This window comes from Onychomys torridus, chromosome 4 (genome assembly GCF_903995425.1).
Source record: "Onychomys torridus chromosome 4, mOncTor1.1, whole genome shotgun sequence".
Lineage (NCBI taxonomy): Eukaryota > Metazoa > Chordata > Mammalia > Rodentia > Cricetidae > Onychomys > Onychomys torridus.
Genome location: NC_050446.1, coordinates 69541886 through 69561205, shown reverse-complemented (window position 1 = coordinate 69561205; position 19320 = coordinate 69541886). Strand labels below are relative to the sequence as shown.

Sequence of the window (19320 nt, the reverse complement as noted above, 5' to 3'; positions counted from 1 at the left end):
AAGGATCGGGAGTTCTAGGTCATCTGCAGCTCCATAGTGGTCTTGAGGCCAGTGTAGGCTACATGAGACCCTGTTTTCAATTAAACAGGCGAGTGGCTCAGCAAGCAAAGGTGCTTGCTGCTCAAGCCCTGCAGCCTGAGTTGGATCCTCAGTGTCCATGGAAAGGAGGAAGGAGAGAACTAACTCCACAGAATTGACCTCAGCACATGACATGTGTGCCTCCTCCCCACCCACCATGCACAGGCACATCATGCACAGCCATGCCAACAATGTTTTAAAGCTGTTTGTATGTGTATATACATGTACTGTGGCCATCAAAGAAGAGGGCATTAGATCCCTGGAACTGGAGTTACAGGTGCTTAGGAAACCAAACCCAGATTTCTACATGATCATAACCACTGAGCCATCTCTCCTTCCCCTGTAGACAAGTTTTAATGCCTCAATATGGTACATTAACTCATAGATTCATTAATCAATAATATCTCTTCATTTATGAGCCCATCAAGGGCATAAGAGCTTATAAATTCCCTCTTGCCTTCCTTAGTTCAATGTTTTACACATTGTAGGCAGTGAGTAGTGGATTAATGAATAAATATTATAAAAAAGTATTAAAATAAACACAAATTTCATTGTTCATCTTAAGTTTTAAGATTTACTTTACATTCTCCAAACTTAGAGCCTCTGGAGTAAGCTGAAACAGGAATGCCAGCTTAAACATAGTGCACAAGACGCATGCAGAGGTGATTGCCGTTAGAAGTAGAAGATGAGCTCTTTCAGAGCTGTGGAAGAAAAAGGAAATCATATTTAAACAAAACATCTTGTGTGGTTAACTAGCAGTTACAAAATGTCAGTTAAAATTTTTTTCTTTAGTATTTCTATTTAGTGATCTCATTCATAATGCAACTTCTTTTGTCAGTTATGTATGAATGAGTTATAAATTTTATCTCTAGCTCACACTTTACTGAGCATATCTCTTATAGTAAACAGCTTTATTGATAGTTTCTGTTACATGACTCAAAGGCCATGTTTTGTGGTTCTAGGGATCAAACCTAGTGCTTTGGACATGTTAGGCAAGTACTTTATTAACCTTGAAGACACTTTAATTCAAATATCCAGAACTTAACTAAAGTAAAGTCTCTTCATCAAATTAGTTACTTTCCAGTGTTCCATGTTTACCTGTCTAGCCAGCTAGCTGGCTGTGTCTGTAAGCTAGGAAAGCAGGCCTCATTGATACTTCTAAAACTGTTGTTCCCCATGTCAAATACTCCCGTCACCATACTATCTGGTTTTCCCAAAGCTTTTCACTTTGCCACATTTCTATTGCCATCAGCTTTATATTGCCTTCATGTCTTGTGTAGAGTACTGTACTGTCCCTCCATTTTTATTATTCATACCCTCTACCCCTCCAGTTTTCTTCAGTGTAATTCAGATGATATCTCAATGTGCGAATCTAGTAGTGTCCTCCTTTTGAAAATGGAGCAGTGGCAAAGCCCATCTGTAGAAGAAAGTTTTTCTGTGTCCTGCCCAGTCCTGCACCCACTCAGACCCAAATAAACGCACAGAGGCTTATATCATTTTTAAATTATGGCCATGGCAAGCTTCTGCTAGCTAGCTCTTATATCTTAAATTAACCCATTTCTATAAATATAGAAGCCACGTGGCTTGTGGCTTACCAGTACATTACATCTTGCTTCTTCTGGTGGCGGCTAGCAGCGCCTCCCAGCTCTGTCTTTCTCCTTCCTCTCTCTAGTTAGAATGTCCTGCCTAACCTTATTCTGCCTCACCATTGACCAAACAGCTTTACTTATCAACCAATCAGAACAACACATATTCACAGCATACAGAACATCACCCATCCCCGTTATTATGCCTCCATGTTAATTCCTTAGACTGTTTGTTACTTGACTCCTTGCTAGCTACAGACCACACATGATTGCTGCTTTTTTGTAATTGACAATTCTTTACAGATGCTTTTCTTACTACTTGGAACAAATTTCCTTCATCATTTTTCTCACTTTGATTAATTAATTTCTCTTCATCCTTTAGTTACTGTTTAGTAGCTCTGGGAAGCTTTAATGCTTGTAGAGTAGTTCCATTTTATGTGTGTGCATATTGATTTGATTGTTTAATACTTGTCACTTATTCAACTGGAAATTGATACCTTTTTTTTTTTTTTTTTTGCCAGTGGTTGTGTATTAAACATACCATAAAGCAGGTACTCCACGAATACTAAATGAGTATATAAACACACTTACATCATCTTATAAATGTTATGAGTTCACTTAAATAACTTGCTATAGCATGAATTTTACTGAGCTTATGTTCCTTTTCTCTGTTTTGTAAAAGTTATACTGGATCTAATGTCAATAATTTGGATTTAATTTAGTTCAGAATGTGTGTCTCCTTTCTCCCTCCCCCAATGTGCTGAAGTGCTTCCAGTCACAATGGCAAGAGACAGTGATGGTAAAACGCTGGACAAAGATGCCCTGGAGGAAGATTCAGACAGTGATGAGGAATCTGAAGTCACAAGTGGTGACAGAACTTCAGCTGATGATGATAAAAACGAAGACAAGGAAGAAGAGGAAGATGAAGATAGTGAGGAGGAGGAGGATGAAAGTGACAGTGGTCCTGATCTTGCAAGGGGTAAAGGAAATATAGAAACTAGTCTGAAGATGAAGATGATTTTGAAGATTTATTTCCAGAAGAACCTGGATTTGAACATGCTTGGAGAGAATTAGAGAAAGATGCTTCTCAGGCTGATGAGGTAACATTTTCAGTAAATTATTTATGAATAACAGGACAGTTAACTTTTATGGGTGGTAGGGTTGATATTATTAAATTAACTAGGAAAGAACTGGACAGCTAATTCAGTGGTGGAATTCTTGGCTAGCATGTGTAGGTTAAATAAAGCAGGGCTTGGTGGCGCACACCCATAGTAGCACCACTGAGGAAGCAGGAAAATTGCTCTAATTTTAAGATCAGCCTGGAATAAATAGTGAGTTCTAAGCTAGCTTGGATTATAAACTCACTCAGTAAAACCCTATCTCAGAAAAGAAAAGTAAACAAAAGAAAGCATTAAAAATAAGTTGAGAGAAGCTTCACTGGTAAAAATGTTTGTGGGACTTGTTGATTGAACCCAGGGCCCCCTAACTGCCAGGTACGATATTTGCCAGTGAGCCACATCATCAGACCCTGGCAGAATTAATGATGATTGAGAATAAAATGTCTTAAGGACTGGAGATAAACTCAGTGGTACACCACTAACCTAGCATGTACAAGCCTCTTAAGTTCGATTCCAACCCTAGAAAGAATAAACACCTTGAAATGGAGCTAGTGTATGTAGATTAGATGTGTGTCCAAGCAGATGAAATGGCAAAGAAGTTCTTTTCCTCCTTTTACCCCTTTTTGTTGTTTTTTTGAGACACTGTTTCTTTTGTAAAATGTTGTTTTTAATTAATTTTTAAAGATAGCATGCAAAGTAATGTACCTTGCTGTGGCATTTTCATACATTTATGCCAGTACACTTCGTTCATGCTCATCTTCCTTCTGTTCTGCCCTCTCTATCCTTTCTGCCCTGCTCTTACTCATCCTTTGCCTCACCCCAAATAGTTCCGCCTTCTGCACATGTATGCCTTCATTATCTCTTCCCTAACTCCCTTAAGATCTCTTCCTCCACTGTCATGGACCTTTTCTAGTTTCATGATGGATATACACACAAATTTAAATCTGGATTTAGCAGATCTAGGGAGATGGTTCCATCCATAAAGTGCTTATGTTTATAAGGACCTAAGTTTCAATGACACAAAAATAGTAGGATCCTGAAGGGTAGTTGCCAGCCAGTCTAACCAACCAGTGAGCTTCAGATTTGGTGAGAAACCCTGTCTTTAAAAAAAATAACGTGGAGCCTGGGATAGTGGCACAATTAATCCCACCACTTAGGAGGCAGAGGCAGGTAAATCTCTATGAGTTTGAGGCCAGCTTGGCCTAAGTTCCAGGACAGCTAGAACTACATAGTCAGACCCTGTCTTTAATAATAATAATAACAACAACAACAACATATAGAGTGATCAAAGAAGACACTATAGTGTTGACCTCCAGCTTCTGCATGTAACACACACACACACACACACACACACACACACACACACACACACACACAAGTTTTAGACAACATTCTAGGAGATAGAGTGGAAGGTCCAAGAATTTCCAGGTAGAGCCTTTAGAAACCTTTAAGTATGTGATTACGTTGAAAATAGGGATGTTTAACTTCTTCCTTTCCTGTATGTATCCCTTAAGTCAGTGGTTCTCAACTCTCCTAATGCTGTGACTTTTTAATTCAGTTCTTCATGTTGTGGTGACCCCCAACCATAAAATTATTATCACTGCTACTTCATAACTGTAATTTTGATAACTGTTATGAATCATAATGTAAATATTTTTGGAAATAGAGGGTTGCCCAAGGGGTAGCAACACACAGGTTGACAACCTCTGGCTTAAGTACTATTTTGAATCAGAGTAGAGAAACTGGACACTGTTATCTCCTTCCTGATTTTAGAGGAAATACTTTTCAGTTTTCCCTATTTAGTATAATGTTGGATTTACGTTTGTCATCTAGAGACTTTCTTCTGTTGAGATGTTCCTCCTATTCCTAGCTTCTTTAGGAATTGTATCATGAATTTATGTTGATCTTTGTCAAAGGCCTTTGGAGACAAAACCTTTCTGTGAATACTTGGCTGGCCTTGAGCCTGCTGTGGTCCTGCTGCTTCTGCCTTCCTCTAGAGTGCTGGGATCTCAAGTGTGTGCATCCTGCTCAGGAAGAATTTCTACATAAGTCATTTAAAATACATAAAAGCAGCTTTAGACTTGTTTTTGCTAGGAGTTTGTATTTATGTTCCTATTGCACCATACGAAATGCTCTGGGGTAACCCATTTCCTCACTCCGCACTGGTGGTAAACTATGTTTAAAACTGTTACGGTTAAAACATCAGTTTGTGATCACACCCTGGTTCAAGAACTCCAAAAACCAATTTAGAGGTAGTGCTTATCTCTTGTGGTTTTCCTATTGTTTGCCCCGCCTGACGCTCCCTCTGCATGTTAAATCAGTTAAATAACACAGATGATTTCAGAACTAGAGAAAGACTACACTACATTGTTTATCTTTTTTTTTTTTTTTTCAGGCATTGAAAATGATACAGATCTCAGAACTTGGGAGGCAGAAGCAGATAGATCTCTGTGAGTTCAAGGCCAGCCTGGATGGACTGTATAGTGAATTCCAGGACAGCCCTAGACTACATAGTGAGACCCTGTCTCAAAAAAAAAAAAAAATACAGATTCTATAATAATTAATAATGCTTTAACTTTCTCAGATTACACACCGACTAGCAGTTTGCAACATGGACTGGGATAGATTAAAGGCAAAACATTTGCTGGCTTTGTTCAATTCATTTAAGCCCAAAGGAGGAATTGTATTTTCTGTAAAGGTGAGAAAATTGATTTTATTTAAAGTAAATATTTCTAGGTGTTTTAACTTAAATCTGACTTTATTTCTAATTAAACTGCCTTAATTTTCCTCTTTGAAAAATTATTGTATTAATCTGGAAGTTGTTCAGTACATTTGAGTATGAAAATTAGCAGGTAGTAAGAAGGGAGAAGCAAATCTTTTTTTTTTTTTTTTTGCTGTATATTTAGTTTTATGTGTATGCACGCATGTGTGTATGAAGTTAGAGAACCCCTTTCAAAAGTAGATTATTTCCTCCGACATGGGTTCTGGAGATGGGAGTGCGGGTTGTTGTTCATGATGCTTTGGTTTTGTCCCCACCCTATCTCTTATACTCTGGCCAAAATTACTTAGTGAAAACTCTTCAGCTGCTTTATCTTCATGTAGTTAGAAATGAGTTTTGCTTTCCTGCAGTGAGTTTGAAATGAGTTGTTGTTTTTGAACCTAGTGCTGACTCTTGACGTCTTAGTTTTGACAGGTCTTCATATTCTATAAGAAAGAATGTATGGATTATCAGTCTTATTTTTTGTGTTCAGATATATCCTTCGGAGTTTGGAAAGGAACGGATGAAGGAAGAGCAAGTTCAAGGACCAGTAGAGTTACTGAGTATTCCTGAGGATGCCCCCGAGAAAGACTGGTACTGAGTTACTCTATAATATAAAACTAACCCTAGTAAAGTCACGTGCTTCACTCGGAATTCTATTACCTTAATAGGACTGAAGTTTGCACTTACACTAACAGTTAGGATTCAGACAGTTGGCGGTGCATTATGTGTGTATTATTATTATTATTATTATTATTATTATTATTATTATTTTGTGTGTATGCTTGGAAATAATGATTGCAGTATTTGAAAAAAATACAGTTCATAATTATCTTCATTGCTGTGAATTAGTATTGTTTTTATCTTCATATTATATTTTTGAGTGTTGAATAGAAAATAAAGGAATAAAACATGGTTTTATGTTACAGAAAACAACTTAAGTAGTTGTAAACCACTAGGTGGAGCTGCATGTGCACTTAATAAAACCAGTGGTTAACTGGATGGTAACAAAGTGGCAGAGGAAGACCTTCAAGGAACAGAGGATAGTTAAGTGAAATTAAACTTATAAAGTTCAGATCCTGGCCAGTGAGATAGCTAATGGGTAAAGGTGCTTACCCTCTAGTCTGACAACCTAAGGACCTGAATTCAATACCCAGAACCTACATGGTAGAAAGAGAAAAGCAACTTTTGAAAAAGTTGTTTTCTGACCTTTTAATGGAGAGGTCTCTATGTTCTTGTGTACATATGTTGGATTTAGTTTTTCCCTATTAGGTCCTCTAGAGAGAAGCTAAGAGACTGTCAGTTCAAACAGATGAAAGACTATTATGCAGTAGTGGAATGTGATTCTCCAGAAACAGCAAGTAAGATTTATGAAGATTGTGATGGCCTGGAATATGAAAGCAGTTGTTCTTTCATAGACCTAAGGTAATTCAGTCCATGTCTTACAATATAGCCAGATCATAATGCGGTAAAATATTTGAATGAGCAGTACTCATATTCTAGAAAATGAACAAGAAAAAGCTAATAATAATTGAAGAAAAAGAAATATAAGAACCATTTCATTATTTATGTCCTTGAAATAATAATTCTTTCAAAAAACATTTTTAAGATTTATTTATTTTTACTTCATGTGCATGAGATCCCCTAGAATTGGAGTTGCAGGTGGTTGTGAGCTGCCAGGTGGGTGCTGGGATTCAAACCTAGATCCTCTGCATGAGCCAACAGGTGCTTTTAACTGCTAAGCTATCTCTCCACCACCCCTCCCAATAATTCTTGATACAGTATATAGTAGATGCATTTTATTTATATGTATGTGGAAATAATCTGTGTAAATTATAAAAACATGATTATAATAATCAGATTATTTACCTCTACTTTTCATCTCACATTCCCTAGCCTGATACCTAAAAATTGTCAGTCACCATGGCTGATTTACATGTAAGGAATAGTTATTTGTGAAATGAAATTTTTGGCTAAGATTATTATATTGTTTGAACATATTTTCAGAGTGTCTTTTTGTCTTTAAGCCTGAGTCAGTCTGCTAATGTTTTATGTTGTTTGTTTGTTTTGTTTGGGGACTTTTATTTGTTTGTTTGTTTCCCTCCATTATTTTACCCATATACTTTGAACTGGATTCTTTGTACCAAGGATGTATTTCAATGGTAGAACATTTCTCTAGCACATGTGGAATCCCAATGTTTGATCTTAGATTCTCTTAGTAGGCAGTGTGTCAGTTACTAAGATCCTAGGGAATAGGAAGGACATAGCTGCACCTCACATGACAGCTACACAGAATTGTTGACCACTTGAAATAGGAGCACGTTTTTCTGCAGATGTGATTTTAAAAGTTTTATAAACAACAGAAGTAGAATAATCCAGTACTACTAGTTTTCATATTAATAACAAGTAGCCAGATTTTTGTGTATGACAATAGTTTGTTACATAGCTAAATGGCTTCTCTCTCACCCTGCACTCTGCCTGCAGCAGTACTCACTGTGTAATAGACTCACACTTGGACTTGTGCTGGTCCAAGAAAGCTAGTGACAGACGACTGCTTCCTGGTGTGCTGTGAGGGGGTATTCTGCTATTGATTAGTTACAAAGTATAGTGTAGGAATTCTAAAAGATACAGCCGCATCATGTTATTTTCAACACTTAAGCACTTAACACTTAACACTTAAACACTTGTAGCCTGCTTGTCTGGAGATTCTGCATCCTGATCTGTATCACCAATATCTGTTTTCCTTAAGGCAACCGTTTGGTCATTATCAACACAGACATAGTTTGCAGAGTAGCCAGTCCTGTGACTGGCTAGAACGTCTAAGAGAGTGGCAGGGATATTTTAAGGATCTCGTGGTTAATTAGTACCTAGCTTGTTGTCTGCTGTGCAGAAATTGGACTGAACAGAAAAAGCAAGGACTTGAACTCATTGTGCTGTAAACATAAAACCCTTTCACAAGGCACTGAGTAAAGCAGCGGTTCCCCACTCCTTTGGAGTTGAACAACTCTTTCACCAGTCCCTAGGACCATTGGAAAACACAGAGACTTACATTACGATTCATAACAGTAGCAAACTCAGAGTTTTGGAGTAGCAGTGAGAATACTTTTATGGTTGGGGTCACAGCATTAGGAAGGTTGAGAATACAGGTAGGAGCCAGTCTCCCTCAGTCAGATTATCGATGACATGAACTTTTTTAGCCCATTTGAGTCGTAGAAAGTTTTTCTTTCTCCTTCAACCATGACAGATGGCTTTGCTGGGTACAGTAGTCTATGTAGGTGGTTTTGTAGAACTTGGAGTGCATTGCTCTTTTGGCTTTCCAAGTTTCCATTGTGAAATCAGCTGTTATTCTGATGGGTTTTCCTTTTTATGTGACTTGGGATTTTCCTCTTGGAACTTTCAATCCTTTCTTTGTTCTGTTTAAGTGTTTTAACTGTGATATGTTGTGGGGAGTTTTGCTTATGGTATTCTCTATTTGGTATTAGCTGTGCTTCTTAGATCGTCTGGGTATATCTTTTCTAGGAGTCTTTTGAACATGATTGTTCAAAAGCCATTGCCCTGGGATCATCTGTGCCTATAAGTCAAAGATTTGGTCTTTTCATGGAGTCCCAGTTTCTCTCCTGTGTTTTGTTTTGTGTTTCTGCTTTCTTCATATTCTTAGCTTGTCTTATTCCCCTAGTTTGTCTTTAGGTTCTGATCGTATGTCTTCTATTTGATCAGTTTTACTTATGAAGCTTTTCTAATTGTGTTAAATTTATCAATCCTATCTTCATTCCAGCTTGAAGTCTCCTCAGTGTTTCTCTGCCTGTTGAATTCCTTTCTCGAATCTTGTACTGCCTTTATCGTGTCATTTCAGACTCAGGTTTGTGTTTTCTTGGGCACCACTCAGGTGTGTTATTCTCCTTGAGTTCATTGAGCTATTCCATCATGTCTTTAAACTCCAAGTTCTTTGGTTAGTTTTATGATTGTTCAGTTCTGTGTCCTGGAGTTCATCTTGGTAATACTCACTGGAGACCATTGCTATAGAACTGATGGGTTTGGGAGGACATACTGTCTTGACCTTTCATAGTTTTTGTGCAATGAAATCTGGAAGCTGTTTCCTCTGACTGACACAAAGTTTATTATGGAGTGTTGTGAAGCATTAAAGTTTCCTTATTTTGTGTCCAAAGTGCTTTATTTGACAGATGCAAACTGGTCAGATTGCAGAACTCAGAGCAGAATTCAAAGAATAACCTAAATGGTTCAGTGGTATGGGGTTGCCAATTTCTTAAAGAGAGCACATTGAAATTTCACGTAAGCTTTCTCTAGCGATAGTATCACACATTCTGAGTGAACAATATAGGTAGAATTTGTTTGCTTTCAATGTGTTTATTTCAGAGTGCTCCATAAGAATTGTTTCTATCTGGTTTTAACAGTTTTTGGTGTTTGGTTGTTTTAGAGGAAAATAGGCTGAGAACTTTTCACATGAAATGTATGACTATAAAGGGTGTCTTGCCAAGTTTGTTCATTCTACCGTTAAATATTGTGATTGTCAAATGCAGTGCAGTCTGATAGGATAGAGCCATGCGGTAATAATAAAGACAAGACAGTGTCTTTTGTACAGTCTGGTTTTAGGGAAGGTGTACTAAAAAATAGAAACAAGATTATGTAAGTATAGTAAATGTTTTAAGAGAGAGTGGTACAGAGACTATAACTGGGAAAAGAAAGAGAAAATGGGTGTATCCTGTAAGTAGGATAGGCAAAGAAGGCTTCCTTGAGGTGGTGTATTTGAGCTGAGACCTTGGGCATGAACTGCTGGAGGAAGAACATTGCACAGGAAGGAAAAGATGTAAAATGAGAAAGGACATTTTATGTAGTGTTGGAGAAATGGAAAGACATCCATATTGCTGGGACATGGTCAGAGAGGGAGTTCTGTGTGGAGCTAGGGTGGAGATCTAATAGGATGTGGCCTGCAGAGCTTTATTGTCATGACAGAAAGTTAGGAATTTATTGTGGATTATAGCAAGCCACCAAATAGCTTTAAAGCAAGAAAGTGATATTTGTTAACATACTACTGATTGCTACAAAGAAAACATGTTGAAAAAGACAGTGGTGAGAACTAGGAAACTCAATTTTTGCAGAAAAAGGTCCATTGCTGGCCCCAAAACAGATCATTCTGGGGAGGGTTATTGCCTAAGGAAATTGATTAAAGAAGTTCTCAGTTTTAAAGACTACTTTGCTCAGGATACCTGAGAATGGATAAAGACAAGACATACAAATCTGAAGGCCAGCCAAGAAGCAAAAGTATGTGCAGCAAGGATAGCAGGAAAGGAGCCGAGGCAGAAGAGAGCCAGCTGAACCTCACAGGCTGATTCACAAAAAGAACATGTCCCTTTCAGTAGTACCCCTTCCCTAAAACCAGACTGTGTAGGCCAAGTGCAAAGCCATTTGCCCTCATTCACTTAGTATCCATTCAGTGAGCAGGCAGTCACTGTCAGCTACTTTCAGCACTTGGTAGAAGATACTTCCGTAAAGCCATGCACCATATAACAATGCAAAGTGCATATGTGATAGATGGAACTCTACAATGTTCACACAGTGACAGAATCTACTAGTGACACATTTCTTAGACAACAAACCATGTTATTAAATGACTCTTGACTTCTGTCACTCTGATGTCTTTTCCCATACTTTATGTTTCTGTCCAGTATGTACTTACAGTATAACTGGACTTTGAAAGAAATATGTTTGACATATAGCATGTACATGCACAAACCGATGGATTTAATTAATTTCAGTTAATTTCAGATATGTTCTTCTCAGGATAACTGACCTTTTCCCTACCAACGTATATACACAATATAACAAGAATAAAGACTGATGTTAATGTTTTGTGCTCATGATCCAACAGGGTGTAAGGAACATAGTGTCCCATTTTGGAGTCCATTGCTATGATAAAACACTAACCAAAATCAATATGTATTAGTTAGCTATGAAGAGACACCATGACCATGGCAACTCTTCGTTTCCCTTTTTTTTTTTTTTTTTTTTTTGGTTTTTTGAGACAAAGTTTCTCTGTGAAATAGTTCTGGCTGTCCTGGAACTCACAGAGATCTGCCTGCCATGCTGGGATTAAAGGCATGCACCACCACCACCCTGGCCTACAACAACTCTTAATAAGAAAAACATTTAGTTGGGACTGGCTTACAGTTTCAGAGGTTCAGTCTATTGTCATCATGGTGCTGGGGAAGGAGCTGAGAGTTCTGCATCCAGATCCACGGGCAGCAACAGGAGACTGTGGGCCACAATAGGCTGTAGTTGGAGAGCTTCTCTACCAGGTGCCACCAAGCCCCCGTGGTCCCTTAGCCCATGTATAAAATAATCACACAGACATTTATATTATTTAAACTGCTTGGCCATTAGCTCAGGCCTACCATTGTCTAGCTCTTATTCTTATATTTAGCCCATTTCTATTAATCTATATTCTGCCGTGTGGCTCATGGCTTACCAGTACCTTATATCTTTCTTGTCATGGCGACGGGCAGCAGTGTCTCCCCCCCAGCCTTCCACCTCCCAGAATTCTCTTCTCTCTTGTCCCACCTATACTTCCTGCCTGGCCACTGGCCAAACAGCATTTTATTTATAAGAGCACTATCCACAGCAATAGGCCTGGCTTGAGCATATGAGACCTCAAAGCCCACCTCCACAGAGACACAAAGCCATACCCTGAGTAGTGCCACTCATCCACCTGTGGCCAAGCATCCAAACACATAAGTCTGTGGGGGCCATTCCTATTCAAACCATGACAGCATACTTGTCTGACATTTCCATAGCAGACCATCATCTCAAGGTAAGAACCTGGAGGGAGGGAGGGACTGAAGCAGAGACCATAGAAGAGTGCTGGTTTGCACAGCTTCCTTTCTTATACCACCCAGAATCATTTGCCCAAGGGTAGCGTGGCCCACAGTGACTGGATCCTCCCCATATCAACCATTAATCAAGAAAATGCTCCCAGACATTCCCACGAGACAATCTGATGAAAGCAATTCCTCAATGAGATTTCCTTTTCCCAAATATATCTGGGTTTCTGTCAAGTTAACAAAACCAACTAGCACATATGGGAGCATATTTATAGCCTTATAGAAGTCAGTTGCTGTAAGGAAGTCAAAAGGAGGTTGTGTCTTTTTGTATGTGCCTCCAGATGTGAGGTTTGATGGTGGATTCTTTTTTCCCTCCAGTACTTGTTAGACAGTAGTGATTCTTAAGGGGAACTAGTGTTAGCTCAAAATTCATTGTCTTGTTTTTGTGTTTGTTTTTTCTTTGACTGAGATTTAAAGTAACTCAGGTGGCCTAAATTGTATGAATGTATCACCACAATGTTGCCTTCATTGTTAATTTTTCAAGATACATCTGGGACATTAGAAGTAAAATGCAGTCTTTACTTAAGGATATATACCTAGTTTCCAAAAAATACTCAAGATACGATGATTAGAAGTATGATATACCATGTTTTGTTGATGATAATCATGGGAGACCTCCCCTTTCCTAAACAGAAACTGAGGGGGAAATGGATTGGGAGGTGGGAACAGAGGGGAGATACAGGGAGGGACTAGAAAGAGAGGAGAAAGTACTGTCAGGATGTAAAATAAATAAATAAAATTTATAAAAAAAAATTCAAGTTCTGTACATGAAACAGTAGTATAAGAAGGTGAACTTGAGTATATTTGTAACAATCTTGCCCTTGGGCATCCTGTAGAGCTAAACTTACACACCTTATAAAATTACATAAACTTTCAGAATATGAAAGAATTAATTTTGATTGATGCCAGATGTGATATTTATTTGGGTTGAGTTAGGAACCAGTGTGATCACCAGAGATTTGTTACAGTTTTCCTGTAAACTGCAAACTTGTTAACAAGAGAGTTATGAGAGTTTTGAAAATAAACTTTTAAGATGAAAGTTAATTTTTTCTTTTGGAAATGAAATATTGGAAATTTTTTCATATTGCTAATTTGTAACTTTCCCTTTTTGGTGCTAAGGGTAGATAGAAGGCCTCATGAATACTAGACAATCACTTGACCACTGGGCAACACAGCAACCCTAATTGTATAAACTCTATAATAAGATTGTGCTTTTGAAAAAGTAGGACTAAAGGGTATAGTACATCCCTGTTTTTTTTTAATGTACCCTTTGTCTTGCCATCTTTAAGTATTTTATAAGCCACCATGAAATTCAACTATATTTTACCTATTTGACTCATCAGCTAGTGTGTTATATGTTTACAACGTACAGTATGGATTTTCAGCTCACTTTCTAGTTGACTATAATGAAGGTGATAGATTGCCCAGGAGCAGTTGGTAGCTGATAGAATCTGAATCGTAATGTGCTTCTGCAAGGATATTGTAAAGATTAGAGACAGAGCCAGTACCCACATTGAATATAAGCTAGATGTGGAAACAACACTGTTTTATTGTTTTAGTTTTTAAGCAAAACCACAGTGTAGCACCCTAAAGAAAGGATAGGTGATCTTGGATGCAGAAATTTGCATCAAAAAGGAGTCAGTGGAGGGTCTTAACCATTCCCCATCTGTTCAATACTGAGACCTCACCTACATCTACGGGGAACTCTTACTGTCTGCCCCATATGGAGCATTTAACTAAAGTAGGAGAAGCATTTTCTCAGACACTAAAAGTGATACAGAATTTCCTTATGATAGTTCTGTTACAGACTTTGTTTTATAGCACATCATTTTTCATGGATACATCATTAAGCTTTTTGGAGATTTATTTATTTATTTATTCATTCATTCATTTATTTATTTATTTATTATGTGTACAGTATTCTATAAATAAATTTGGAGATTTAGTTAGTTAGTTAGTTATTATGTGTGCAGTATTCTATTTGCATGTGCCCTTGCAGGCCAGAAGAGGGCACCAGATCTTATTACAGGTGGTTGTGAGCCACCATGTGGTTGCTGGGAATTGAACTCAGGACCTCTGGAAGAACAGCCAGTGCTCTTAACCGCTGAGCCATCTCTCCAGCCCAAGCTTTTTTATTAATTATAACCAAATACAGATTTACATCTTGGTGAGTGAAAAGGGATGAACAAAAATAGCCAAGAAATAACAACAACAACAACAACAACAAAAAAAATGGAGAGAGATTACCTGCAGCAGATCAGTACTACACAGGTTTTTCTAAAGCAGTGCCCTCTTCAGCATGAGGATGTTTGTTGCTCAGAGAGCCTACACATTCATAGAGGTAGGCATATTCCTAAGCATGCTCAATTAAGGAATACACTACTGAGCATGCCCAGTTTGAAGTCAGTCCAAGGACAAATAATGGACAATTTTTGGGCATGGTTTGCTCAAGACTATAGACTATAGAATTTGTTTAAAGGTTGAAGTTGGAGCTGACGAAATGGTTCTGAAGGTAGAAGTGTTTGTCACACATACCTGATGGACCTGAGTTTCTTCCCCAGAACCTCACAGTGGATGGAGAGAATCAGTCTCAATAAGTGTCTTCTGACTGTCCACAAACTGAACTGTGGCGCTTGTGCATATGTGTGTCCCTGCACATGAGCATAAAATGAAGTTTTTAAAAGGTTGAAATAGGGCTGGAGAGATGGCTCAGTGGTTAAGAGCACTGACTGCTCTTCCAGAGGACCTGAAGCACCCACATGACAGCTCACAACTGTCTGTATGTAACTCCAGTTGCAGGGGATCTGACACCTTTACACCAATGCACATAAAATAAATATAAATAAGTTATTTTTTTTTAAAAAAGGTTGAAATAGTAGTTAGGAATATTTTGGACAAATTCAACCTGTATCATGAAGTTGGTGGACAGGAGTGTCTCTGGGCATGATCAGTTTTCTTCATAATGTTTTAACTGACAAAACAACAAAAGATACTTTGACAGTCTATTACGGGGTTGGGGGTTTAGCTCAGTGGTAGAACGCTTGCCTAGCAAGCGCAAGGCCCTGGGTTCAGTCCTCAGATGTGGAGGGGAAAAAAAGGAGAGTCTATTACTGTTGATACAACAATTATTTTAATTTATTTTCTGTAACTATATAAAATTCGCACAACTGACTTAGAGTCTTGGTTTTTATGTGAGTCAATAGATTTGATCCTTATGTGCTTCTTGCAATATTATATTCCCAAGAGATTTTTTTTTAAAAAAGCTTTGTTTATTTTGCTTTGTTGTTGTTATTTTTAGTTTTTGGTTTTTGGGGTTTTTTGTTTGTTTGTTTTTTGAGACAGGATCTCACTGTGTACCCAGGCATGTCCTGATGCTGATATTTAAGGCATGTATGACCAGGACTGTCTTAAGAGATATTTCCTACTTGCTGTGAGATTCCCTGATGAGATAATGTTTCAGAACACAACTTTTCATTTCCTTAGTATCCTTCATGTAACTGGAATCAAAACATTTTTTTAAAAGATGTGCTCTCTTCCTGGATCCCCAGGACTGGAGTTACAGGCGGTTGTGAACCACCATGTGGTGCTGTGAACTGAATTCACGATTCCTTCAGGAACAAGTGCTCTCAACCACTGACCCATCTTTCCAGCATCTTGATTTGTTATTACTGTAGAAAACATTGGGGGGGGGGGGGAATTACATTTCTGTTGTGATAAAACACCATATCCAAGGCAACTTAGAGAAGAAAGAGTTTATTTTGGTTTATGGTTCCGGAAGGTTAGAGCCCATAATGGCAGGGTGGAGGCAGCAGGCATGGTGGCAGCGGCAGGAAGAAGCTGAGGGCTCACATCTTTAACAGTCACGAAGCAGAGAGAGTGTACTGGAAATGAGGTGAGACTAAAACACTCAAAGCCTGTTCTCAGTGTAATGCCATACCTGCAAGCCTCCTCAGACATCACCACCAGCTGGGGACTAAGTATACAGATGCCTAAAAATGCATGCTAGGCAAGCACTCTACCAACTGAGCTATATCCCTAGCCTGTGTTTGTTGTTTTCTATTCATTGGAAGAAAAAGCAGTTTATCACCCACGGTTCACAGGGAATCAATGATGCAGTAACATTCTAACAGCTTTCAGATTAATCTTTCATACTTTATCGCCCTGACTCCATCTACCTTTGAAGTCCGCACACTCAGACACACAAAAGGAAAAACAAAGTCATAGTGTCGGCATAACTGCTAAGGAACTTGAGATATATATGGACTATGAAGTCCGCACACTCAGACAATAATGGAACAGTTGCAGGCCTCTTAGAGGACTGTGTGCCAAGCAGTAACTACATTCCTACAGTTTCCTAGGTCATGAAGTTCCTAGAATAACCCTACAGGTGGCTGCCATTACTAAATTCCATATTTGAGGCTGGAGAGATGGTTCAGTGGCTAAAAGCACTCACTCTTCTGTACAGAATTCCATTTCAGTTCCCAGCATCCACATGGCAACTCAACTGTAGCAGTTTCAAGGGATCTGATGCCTTCTTCTGACCTCCATGGGTACCAGGCATGCACTTGGTACGCACACATATGTGCAGGATATAGCTCAGAATGTAAAGGTGCTTGCTGTTACACCCAAGACCTGAGTTTGATCCCCAGGACCCACATGGCAGAAAAGAAAAACTGTTAGAATTCCTGGCCACTCCCCTAGCTACATGACTGCACATATGCTGTTCAGATATTTAGTCATTCCAGGGCTTTAGGCCCTATGGAATCTGTGTGCTACATGGTCACGTAATTTGCACGCAGTGTGATCATGCAATCTATGCGCATGCATGGCATAGCTCTATAAGCCCATATGTGTATGTGCGGGGGAATCCATAAACAGCAAATCACAGATACCTCTTCTTCTTCTCGACCCCCACCCCTACCCCCATTGCCCCTGAACATGTCTTCCACAGGCCTCATCACATTCTCTCTGTCCTTCCCTTCTCCTAATAAAACTCTGACAGTGGCTTTTCTCGAATGGTAACAGCTCAGCTTAATGAATAACATTGCACCGCTGCATTAAGACCAACAAAAACCAACTCCCACAAGTTGTCCTTTGGCCTTCACTTTGATGTGGTACATGCATAGCCACACACAGACAAACCAAAATAAATTAATTTAAAAACAAAAACATATAAGAAAAAAAAAAAAAAACACCTGTTTTTCAGATAAGAGCATACCCGATTCTCTATTTCTAGGATGAAGCAAATTGTTCAACCTTTTAAATAACCTGTGTATGTGTCAGGGAGGGGGAGGGTGTTCCTTCACTACAAAAGGACTAAACCGTTGTGTTCAGTCCATGGTTTAGTGATTCTCTTTATTAAATACTGCTGTTTTGCTTTGGTTTTGCCATGGTCTCACTATATATCAAACTTAGAATCCTTCTTCCTCTGCTGAGTGCTAGAATTAGAGAAATGTGCCACCACACCAACAAAAATGCCTTCCTTCCGATGCTTAGTTGCCTTCCAGAAGGTTTGTGTACTATGCTTATAGCTGTGGCCTTTCAGGGTTGTGCTTTTCCTTCCTGTAATTTCGACATTTATTGTTAAGATTATTCCTAGATATTTTGCATTTTGTTCAGAGTATAAACAGATTTGGGCTGTTAATCCTGTCATTTTAACCCCCTCTGGTTTGTTGTACCAGGTATAAAGAAAAAAACCAACAAAATCTGCAAAAGACAGCATATCTTCAGAGGAAGAAACTGAACTAGAAAAACAAAAGGTAGAAAGTGGTCATTGTTGAGTGTTTATTGATGATTGATATGTGCAATTGATGTGGTTCGTGTGAGTTTTCAGTGTCTAATTTAAAACTGATTTTTCCATTGGATTTTGTAAATACATTATAAGTTACATATTTTAGCCACATAGTTTTTAAATGTTACCTTTAACCAAACACTGTTTCTCCAGCTAATATGAAGTCAAAGTTTCTCAAGAACTTTGTGACTAAGAAGAGACATTCTTATTCTCGCCCTCTAGGATGACTGGAACAGAAAATACTGTTGTTGAAACATAAAATAGTATTTCCATATCAACCACATTACAGTTTCCATTATAGCTTGTCAAATTAACAAAGACTGTAGGGTTCCAGCCCTTCATAGACTTTTCCCAGAGTCTCTCCATGTTTCCCGCTGTTCTCTTTATGTTCTGTCTTAGAACTACCCCATCTTAGTTCTCTTCAAGGCTCTGAGGTTTACAGTTAAAGACCCATGCAATCAGCAATACTCGGCTAAAGCAAGGTCACATGGCTTGAACTCTTTCAGGGTCAGACAGAGGTGATAAGATCCACACAAAGAGCAGTCATTGTCAGCTTCTTTTGCAACCCAAAAGGGGAGTGATTAAAGGAGGTGGGGTCAACTAAGAGCTAATCAGTTAATAGATCAAAAGGGGGAATTTGTGTGCTCAAACTATATTCTTAGAAGTAGTTAGGTAAAATAAGGAGTTTTATGTCACTAAATCATGAGTAAAATAAAACTGCCCCCCCCCCCTTGGCTGTGCCGTTTTTTTCTGGCAGGGTTGGGGAAGTGAACTCGGTGGCTAGATAACCTGTGTCACGGCTTGATGTACCTGGTGTGTGAAAGCCCGTTTGTTCTGTGTTAAAGGCAGACTTGGGCTATGGGAGAAAGGAGGGGTTAAGCTTAATTTGCACAAACAAAGCTTTGTACCTAACATCCCCCTGGTCTTGGCAGTTGTCTCAGTAAGATATTTTTTACCTTGTCTCAGGAAATTAGCAGGTGGTCTGAGTGCTTCTGTATCTGAAGTCTGTCCTTGGATGTTTGAGAAATATCTGAAATAAAGTACTTTCGTCTGGACATGGTCCTGGCCAAATACTTGCTAATGGAGATAATTG

At 38.7% G+C, this 19320-nt stretch overlaps 1 pseudogene; it reads left to right on the top strand.

Moving 5' to 3' along the window:
- LOC118581835 overlaps window positions 1-19320 on the top strand; it is a 28336-nt pseudogene that overhangs the window by 3275 nt on the left and 5741 nt on the right.